The sequence below is a fragment of the Amborella trichopoda genome, chromosome 5 (assembly GCF_054954075.1).
Source record: "Amborella trichopoda isolate Santa Cruz 75 chromosome 5, AtrichopodaSantaCruz75HAP2 v2.0, whole genome shotgun sequence".
Taxonomy (NCBI): domain Eukaryota; kingdom Viridiplantae; phylum Streptophyta; class Magnoliopsida; order Amborellales; family Amborellaceae; genus Amborella; species Amborella trichopoda.
Window position 1 is genome coordinate 24,231,325 of NC_142340.1, and position 10,846 is coordinate 24,242,170.

The window sequence follows — 10,846 nt, forward strand, 5'->3', positions numbered from 1 at the left end:
GGCTTATCCTACATGAGAGACGGGTTTCTAGATCCCATACCCAATAATAGGATGGGAACAACGATGAACTTACATGAGATTAAAAACTTAAATAACTGATTAGATGAAGAGAAAGATAGAGAAACAAAAACAATTGGAGATGAAGGGGAGAGAAAGAAGGTGGTGGGTGGAGAGAAAGAAAGAGAAGGAGTTGGTAAGTTGTAACTCTACACAATTACATCCAACAACGTGGATGGTCTGCTATCAAATACATGTAGCATCATTCTTCTCACTGTAAATATCCATTAAGCTATCAATCATCTCTCTCTCTCACACATTCATAGCTACAGCTAAACAAAATAAGCATGGGTTACAATTCCAAAGAATGTGCTTTGCTATGTTATGTTGCATTGGTAGCAATGGCGGTTGTAGCCGCTGTGGAGGCAGCAAATGGCAACTATTCTTCAGCTGGAGAGTTCAATGTGATACAATTTGGTGCAATTGCTGGTGGCACTACGGACAACAGTGAGGTAAACCATATAAAGGCAAATACTACTTAATTCTATTAAGATTAAAACGACAATGTTGGAAAGGTTGACTCGGGCTGGGTACCCGGCCCAGTCCCGAGCAGAGTACTCAGCTCGGTTGGAGTCCAAGTAACTCGGCCTAAGTTGGGCCGAGTTCTGGCCAAGCCAAAGAGTGTTTCAAAAAAATATAAAAATTCAAAAAATCCTAGAAAAAGGGAAAAATATGTTTAAAGTAAAATAAAACAAAATACATCTAAATAAGGTTTAAAGAGTAGTGAAAGAATAAATTTGAAAAATCAAAATTGTGAAAGGGGATATTTTAGAAATAACCCAAAAAAAAGAGAAATGTAAAAATAAGTATTCATGGCTAAACACTTTTAAATATTTGTCAAAATGATTAAAAACATAAAAAAATATAATTACAATTAAATTTCTTACTTTTTGAAATTTATATTTTTTATAATTTTTTTAAAATCTCCGAGTTGGGTGGCCAACTCGGAAATACTCGGGCTCGCCAAGGTGGTGAGTTCTTTTTTAAATTCTCCAAGGGTGGCGAACTCGGAGATACTTGGGCTCGCCAGGGTGGTGAGTTTGAGTTGGTTCGCCCTAGTAATCAAGCATTGTAAACTACACTAAGCACTCTTAAAAAGTTGGACTCAAGTGTAAAATACTAAATATAAAAAAGTACTTTTAATATTCCGATAACAAAGTAAGATTTTTATTTATATAACAGAAATTGGTCCATCCATTGCAACAACATACCAATGTTTACATTTTGCAAACCTCAAGTTAGTTGGCTTGCAATGGCTTGAAAGTTGCAGGCTTTCGGTACAGCCTGGAAGGCACCATGTGAGTGGAAAGGGCCATCACGCCTTGTGATCCCGGAGGGAACGTTCCTTGTCGGTCCAGTCCTATTCAAGGGTCCATGCCCCAGTACCTCTCCCATGGTTGTACAAGTGAAGGGCAAAGTGAAGGCCTCCACAGATATGACCAAATACCCTTTGGACAACTGGATTGTGTTTCAGTATGTAGATGGCCTCGTTGTAGCTGGGGGCGGGACATTTGATGACCAGGGGACATCTGCATGGAGCCTCAACCAGTGTCCAAAGAAAGCCCACTGTAAACTCCTCCTACGGTACAATGATCTCCCTCCTTTATTCTATTCTCATTTATAAGACTAGGTTAGAAGATTGAGGACCCCAGCTATATAACTTGTAGCATTGTTGGATGTAGTCTCTAGTTTAGTTGAAGGAATTTGTTGTTTTAACCATGACGTATGGTTTGACACACACAGGCACACTCTAAAATGTAAGTGAAAAATAGTAAATTCATTATAATAATATAAATATTGCTTGTCTAGCCAGAAAAATAAGAGACCAGCATTTTTTCTAATTGTCAAGCTTACCATTCATTGAGAATTATAAATATTATGTCATGATAATTGAAACTTATGCCGTCATTGAAGTTTAGTTTCATTATAATCTGGGAGGTAAGGGCATTGTGATGAACAATGTTTTCGAAGGGCATTGTGATGAACAATGTTTTCAACCCCATCATCATAGATCAACAATATTTCCCTTACACTTCTTGCCCCCAAAAGGTAAACCATTAAGGAGTGCCACTTCTTGCAAAAGGCTTTGCAATACAAGAGCACTCATGAATTGAGTGTGTGTGAGAGAGAGGTTTTGATTCAACCATGGAGTACAATACATTGAGATTCACTGAAGAACAGATTTTTAACAAACCTTCTCATACTTTTGTTGTAGGGTCCCTCTTGAGTCAAGATCAACCATATATGTTTCAAGAACATCAGAGAAACCTCTTCTTCTAAAATTGCAGTAAATCTCTTGTGCAGTGAGGCTTTCCCGTGCAAAAATGTTAAGCTTGATGACATCAAATTGGAGTACAATAGATAAGGGGAAGCTTTGACGGCCTTGTGTACCAATGTCAAGGGGATCTCTTCTGGGGTATAAGTACCACCTACTTGTCTATAATCCATCCTCTGTCTACTGGTTTTTAAGATTTTTGGAAAAAGGATGCTTCATTGTCTTTATCAGCTTGACGCCTTCCCTCACATGGTGCTGTGGCATGTACCATATATATGATCAAAATTGAATATTTTTATGTGAAAGTGAAAAATTGTGTCATATGTGTAACTTATTTTTCAATTTCAATAAAACGGGTAGGGGCTCGTCATCCCCACTGATTCATCTAAAAAAATAAAAAAAATTGTGTCAGTCACTCGACTCTTGAAAATCAAATATAACATATAATGTGAAATTACAAATGTAGCATAACTTGTTGTTTTGAGAGGAACTGAGCTTCTTTGCTTTGTTTTCACCAAAATCAAAAGCTGCATCTCTCTTCTATGCGACATACAAACCTTGATTCTGAGATGCTCTTTGACTCATCCAAAATTCTCTAAGCCATTGGATGAAGGCAAAGCCCATAAAGAATTCCCTGATAATAGAGGAACCAGCAAGGGATGGAGAATGGTGGACCCGCAGGGTTACAAAATTCCATCAAATTCTCAATTGGCCAAGGGCCAAAAACCAATGGATTTCATCATCTTATGAGAATTTTAAAAACTGTGACTGATGAGTCTTTATAAGACAAGGGACAAGGGAGTGGAGCATAACCAATAATATACTGTGCTCACTAAATGCACGAATTTGAGTCCCATGTAGACCAAAAAAATGACTTAACCCTAAGGACAAAAATATCACTTCATTGAATAGAGTCCAAAAAAAATTCTTATATTACATGACTCACCCCAAGCCATCCAATTTGACATCTAATGAGTGAGAATGATTGTGACCACCATGTACAAAAGATAAATGGTCTTTTTGTAGACAATCCCATAGGTAAAAAACAAATCATGGTACAAGATTCTAATTATAATCATACAATTAGGCCACGGTTATACACATGCCAATGTGATTGACATTTTCCTTTTGAATGTCAGCATGCAAATGCTTGACATTAGAAAACAACAAAATGTTCTCCTAGCGATGTTGTATTTTTCTTTTGTCATATCAAATATTTTGAAAAGTGTATTACAAATTAATTTGTGCAATTTCAAGAAGGCCTAGGTTTTATAAATAAAGTAAAGCCTCATCTTGAAATCTTGTCTAAAAAACAATTTGGGCATGGGAAATCCCTAAGATGGCTCTGAACTCTTTTCCCTTTCCCTGTAATTATGAAATTTGTTGCTCAAAAAATGGTATAGATCTTGTGGATATGGAAACACTTAACAATAAATGATTTGCTGTAGTTGTTGCCAAATGGGGATCCCCAAATCTAAAAGGTCATGGGCCAACCCAAATCTATAGAGAAGAGGGAATGTAAATTTCAATTAGAATTAATTAAACAAATTCATCTTTTAATTTAAACAAATTTCTCAATAGAGAAAATACTGTAGTTAAGGTTTTTATTTTTATATTTGTTTTTCCAAGAGCCTAGAATGAGTTGGGTTGATTCGGTCTTTTATTCTTTTTTGACGCAATATAAAATTTACCGGCAAACAACACTAGCAAAGATAACTACGTTTAAGAGAGAAAAATAAAAATCGTGAAGGAAAACTCAAGAAAAAAGAACAAAACCTAGGGATACGAGTACTCTAGGGCAGGCCCACAAACACAATAGAAGAAACAATACCCACAAAAGGGCCTCTCTCTATCTACAAGAAATACTTTCTTTATTCCATAAAATTCACTCCCCCATTACAATTGTGTGCATCCCTTTTCATAAAAAGTTCTATATTTCTAAAAGATAGACTTGCTAAAAAAAATAATCAGATTACTTATTTATCCTACCCCACGTTAACCTCTTCTCTTTACATTATCATCTATCAAACTTTCTAAGTAAGATAGTCACCCCTATTAAACCAATATTTCCTAACCTTAACTGTAAGCACTACTCTTACTCTCCTCCTTTCTTTCTAATAATTGCAACTGTCGTTCCTAAAGAAACCAAACGGACTCCTTTCCATATATATCCAACTTATTCCATCTAATTCAAAAGATGATTTGGCTTTATCAAATAAAACCAACCTAAACTTCTCCTAAACAAAAACAGATGTCAATTTTTATCTCTAAACCCAACTTCCAAAAACAAGATAAACTTCCTATAACAAACTCTACAAAAAGAATGAAAGCTAATATGCACCCTAGACAACAACAAAAAAGATTTGTCCTTTTTAAGAATAGATACTTCCTAAAATATAGCTTTATCAATCAAACTTAAAAGAAAACCCTACTAACCTTATTTGTAAAAATTGCTCCGAGTAAAATAAAACAATAAAAAGCTCTCCTAACTTCTAAAAAAAAAAATAACAAAATTAAAATTAAAATTTTTAACCACCATAGTTTGATATGCGTCATTTTCTCATAGGGTATTTGTATCCTTGCTTATGTAGAGAACTGACAGCTTGAGTTTGAAGTCTTATTTTAATTAAATAAAGGGCTGGATTTCAATTGTCATTACAGTTTGTTAAGAACAAAGTCTTAGGGTTTTTCTACTAAATATGCAAATGTTGAACACAAAAAGAATAATCGATTATTGGATTTCTAATGGTAGGCTTCCCTACATGCCCAGAGAAAGGGTATGTTCTGTCACCTTCATTTTTTACTTTAATTTTATGTTTTCCCGGCCTGCATCAATTGTGACCAAAGGCTTTTGATCCTTTCATCATGTGGGCAATAAAAACATCTATCATTTTATATATACACCACATGGACCAAATATTTGAGAGAGCTAGACGAAGACATAGAAAAAAGCCTTGGCAAAATAATGTTAGGAGTGCTAAAAGACCTACTCATCAGGTTGAAACATTTATAAAAAAAATATAAAGAGAAATATGCAGAGGATGAAGATAAAAATCAGTCTTAAATCTGAATATGAAGAGGATGAAGATAAAAATTAGTCTCAAATCCATATATCAGCCATACAAATATTGGAGAACCCACCTAATCAATCATAAGATATGAAATATGATACTGTGAAGGCGACACAGGCTTTAGAATCACTGCACATTTCACACATTTCCCTAAGAAGCGCTAAAGTAAATGGCCCATTATGTGGAAAAAAATTATAGTGGAAGAGAGAGATACACTACCAATTATTTGAAAAACCTCTGAAGTATGTAATGAATTCAACAAGCTCAAAGTCGTGCTTTTCCCAACCCCTAAAGAATGATATGTATAGGAGTTTTATGTATTTGTGTTTGTTATTATTTCAAAGATACTAAAATATGTTTTGGGGCTATTCGTTGTTTCATTTTTTCACCTTGCGGTCTTTGTTCCTTTTTTTATTATACAACATTGAGATGTGGAGGTATAATTTTAAATAGAGTAGGGCTAGCACTTAATTGTAATTCGGATTTTTTAAGAAGCAAGTTAGGTCATCTATTACATATATAGTAATATAGTATTAAACAAAAAAATAAAAAGAAAAATCAGTTGTTGATCTTGTGAAATTGTTTTTGGGGTAAATTCCCGTGTAGACCCAAAGAGAATGACTGTGACTTTCATGTACAAAAAAATAAATGGTTTTTTTATAGAAAATCCCCGTAAAAGGTAGATGGTCTAGACTCTATATAATATATTATACGTACAATATTTAGCAATCAAAATTTTTTCTTTTCTTTTTCTTCAAATCGTCGAATTTCAAGATCGTTCAGATTGAAAGTACAATTTTTGAGCCTTGTGCTGACATTTTCGTTGCATAAAAGCTAGATGTATAATTATGAAATGAAAGCTCTAATGAGCCAATATTTACACTGTATGGTAGCCCATATGTTTGAGAGATTGCACGCCACGAAACAATCGATTATCTTTCGCACTCTCCTTATTCTCAGCTCAAATCTCAATCAGAAAAGAGAGAAAACTGAGGGACAGGTATTATAGGGGAAGAAGACACAAGTAAAGGACATCTGATGTGTCACCTTCAATATTCCAAAGGGGGTTTAAAGTTTTAACACGTTATACCTTTGGGTTGAGAATTTTTCCAGTTTGGATCTGAAGCCTGAGTTTCATATTCTATCTGGATTGAGTTCCTAATAATCATCATAGGATTTTCTCAATTAATTGGAGTCAGCAACATGAATTTTGGTTTGTTAGTCTGCTCTATTAAAGGTTATACACTCATTGAGACCAAAAGTCCTCATATCTTTTCGGACTCCTTCTAACTATGTCTTTTTGGGCCTATCCTTTGCCCTTTTCAATCCTATAACTTGAACTAACTCGTACCTCCTAACAAGTGTTATATTGGGTCGGCGCCACACATGGCCAACCCACCTAAGTCTCTTCTCTGTCGTCTTTTACCAATTGGTACCACACCTAAATTTTTTCAAATGGATTCATTTTGAATTCTATCACTTCTTGTCTTGCCTCATCTATCTCGACATCCCCATCTCTGCTACACTCATTCTATGAGTATATTGTTTTCTGTTCACCCAAAATTTCACCCTATAGAGCAAAGAGCAGAGCTGGTCTCGCAGCTGTACTATAGAACTTACCATTCAGCTTCATTGGTATGGACAAAAAATTTGGATCGGATGGATCAGATCCGGATCTAAAATTTGGATATGAATAATAATTCAGATAGAATCTAGGTACAGGTGGATCCGACCCTGTAATTAATATAATTCACCTATTTTTGATGTACACACGCTCCAAATTTCAAGTGATTCGGATTTGTAGAAAAAAAATTAAAATTCAAACACTACCGGACATCCGTGATCATTAGATCGGCCCAGATTCAATCTTGGCCGTTGGGCCCAGATTGAATCTGGGCCTATTTGATGAACACGGATGTTTGATAATATTTAAATTTTAATATTTTTTCTACTAATCTGAATCACTTGAAATTTTATACGTGTTTTATTATCATTAACATGCACCTAATAAAAATATAAAAAACAATAGTACATGAAAAACAATTGATCAAAATACCCCTGAATCTTTCAGGGGTATTTTGGTAAATTTATTTCTTGTAGAATATATTTTCGATATTTTTAAAAGATTCACCTATTTTTTATGTACGTATTCTCCAAATTTTAAGTGATTTGGATTTGTAAAAGAAACATTAAAATTCAAACACTATCGAACATCCGTGATTGTCAGATCGGCCTAAATTCAATCTGGGCCGTTTTTCCTATGAGCTAGTTGGATCACCCTAAAATATTGTATATATATGGAAAAAACTTAGGTGAGCCCACTAGCTCATGGAATAGTATAAGCCCAACGGCCTAGATTGAATCTGGGCCGATTTGACGAACACAGATGTCTGGTAGTATTTGAATTTTAATGGTTTTTCTACAAATCCAAACTACTTAAAATTTTAGGTGTATATTATTCTCATCAAGCGCACCAAATAAAAGTATAAAAAAATAATTTGAGAAAAAAGGCCAAAATACCCTCGAAACCTTTTGGGGGTATTTTGGTAAATTTATTTCATGTAAAATATATTTTTCAAAGATTCACCTATTTTTGATGTACACACATTCTAAATTTCAATTGATTTGGGTTTGTAGAAAAAAAAATTAAATTAAATACTACCGGACTTCTGTAATCGTCAGATAGGCCCAGATTCAATTTGGGCCGTTGTGCTCATTTTTTCCTGTGAGCTAGTGGGCTCACCGTAGCATATATATATATATATATATATATAGGAAGATACTACAAAAATGCCTATAGGCGAAAATGAATAGTGATTTGGTTACCTCATCACCGTCAAAGTTCATCGTACGGTCACGATTGTCTAGTAATGTTTTATTTTATTTTATTTTTTACAAATCATAATAATTTGAATTTTGGAGCATGTGTTCATAACAAATAGGCGAATCTACAAAAAATATCAAAAACATATTTTACATGAAATAAATTGATCAAAATACCCTCGAAAAACTTCAGGGGTATTTTGATATTTTTTACAAATTATTTTTATTATATTTTTATTAGGTGTGCCTCACTAAGATGTACACACACGCCAAATTTCTGATCATTCTGATTTGTAGAAAAAAAAAATGAAAAATGAAAAATGAAACACTACTGGACAATCGTGACCGTGTAATAAACTTCAGACGGTGATGAAGGTAGGCGAAATCACCGTTTATTTTTGCCTATAGGCATTGGGAAGACTTTATATATATATATATATATATATATATATATATATATATATATATATATATATATATATATATATATATATATATATATATATATATATATATATTAGTAATTTTTGTTATATATTATTTTATGGATATAAAATAAAATATATAATATTTTTTGGAATCTGATTGGGTCCTGATCCATATCCAAATCCCATGTATACTTTTCAGATCCAAATCTGATCCGGTTCGAATTTGAAACAAAATCCCATATATACTTGTCAAATGGATCCGGAGCTGATTTGACCCACTCTCAGCCCTATTACTCCTCGTCTCAAGTATGCGTGGCTATTCTATTTCGCAAGGCCTCGACAGGAAAGAATCAAGTTCCCTTGGTCAACCATCAAAATTAAATTTCACCCACACGGTCATTGTCGCGCATTTGACCTTTGAATTTTCTTGTACCTTTCGTTTGAGCACGTTCTTTCATGTTGAATATTAAGTTTTCCTCGGAGGCCCCTTAAAATTCTTTTCTTGCCGAGGCCCGCCTCATTGTCACAGTGTGGGACATGGTTCCCTCATTCTAATAGTTTATCTAACGGAATTTGTCATCTCATAACATAATGGCAAAAAGATCAGTAATTCTCTTGAGGATGAAGTTTTGGTGCATCCACCAATGTAATTTATACACAACCCCCCCTTCTAAACTCCATGTTAGACATAGATTTTAGATAAAAAGAATTTACAAATAAGAAGACTCAAAATTTTGTACATCAATAATCTTGACCACCATAACCATAAATCTATATAAAAAGGTGAAAAAAACAAGACTTTTAAAACATCTTTTGGCACCATTTATTTACTTCCCACATTTTTTAGATATTTGGAGTTGTAAACTAATGGATTGAAATCCAAATCATGCATATGGCATTTACCAGTCTAAGTTTCTATTTTTATTGACATATTTGAAAACTATTGACTATTTCTAAAACGGGTGGGTAGAGACCTGTATTCCCCACTAAATTATCAATCGACAGCCTCTCAAATGAATGCAATTAGCAATGCGTTTAAACTTTCACGTTTTTGTCAAATTTTCCATATTTCTAGCACAAGGTCAACTCCATGTATGTAGATTCTAATGAAACAAGGGAAAATGAAAATAAAGTATATGTTTTGTATTGACGAATTTGATGTTCTACTTTGATACCACTTATTGTGCACGAAAGCTCTAAACCGGATGGGTTAATATTTTGGCAAATAAAGTATGAGAAATAAAGTATGAACCACATACAATAAGAACACAAAGATTTATGTGGTTTACCACAAAAGAACTACATCCACGATCACGGTAAACTGAAATCCACTACACCGATGAAAGTTACATAAAATATTTTGGAACAAACCTCGCCTTTTAAACCACTCTCCCTTCTTTCTCTTTATTTCTAACAACCATTACCAGCAATACCAAATAGAGACACGATAGCAACGAGAAACTTACTTTCTCTCTAATTAAAAGGGGAACAACCCAAAATCTCTATGGGAACCGTTTCTCTACAAAAAACAAACAAGCCTCTCAATCTTCGGGAGTCTAAAAGATGCACCATCACAATGTTTATGTCTAAGGGAAACTTTCTTCTCTCTAAGAGGAAATCGCATCTTATATACAGGAGGCTCTAGCTCCCTCTCTCTCCAAAAGAACCATCATTCCCATATGGTGACCCAAATAGGGCACAAAAAATTCTATGCACTTTCATCTTATGTATATAAGATTCGGAGTCCACACTATACATATATCTCAAAAGACCAAGAGATATAAGATTATGAATCCATACTATATCACATATATCTCAAACGACCAAGAGATATATCTAAGAGTCTTAATCTTTTTTGGATTTCTATTTCCCTTAGGAAACTTATCAAATATCAATCTCAATCCCACATAATATGGGAATATCTCAATCCCACATAATATGGAAATATCTCAATCAATCCCACAAAATTTGATATTTCTTTATGTGGGTGATTTTGGATAGCACCAAATCCAACATTTAAGCCTGGATTGACAATGCGACTAAACCGTAGACCCTGCCCACATGTGAAAGCACTGCACTTTCCACTCCTCTCATAAACCCCACAAACTCAATTGCTCAAAACTGGCATCTTGTTCCATGATGTTGCCCAAAATCAAACTATTATCTCTCTTCCTCTCCATTCCCTCTCTATC

General features: G+C 34.2%; 1 pseudogene; it reads left to right on the forward strand.

The window, feature by feature from the left end:
* Positions 1-398: 398 nt before the first annotated feature.
* LOC18444785 (exopolygalacturonase-like) lies at positions 399-2,481 on the forward strand (annotated as a pseudogene).
* Positions 2,482-10,846: the final 8,365 nt, after the last annotated feature.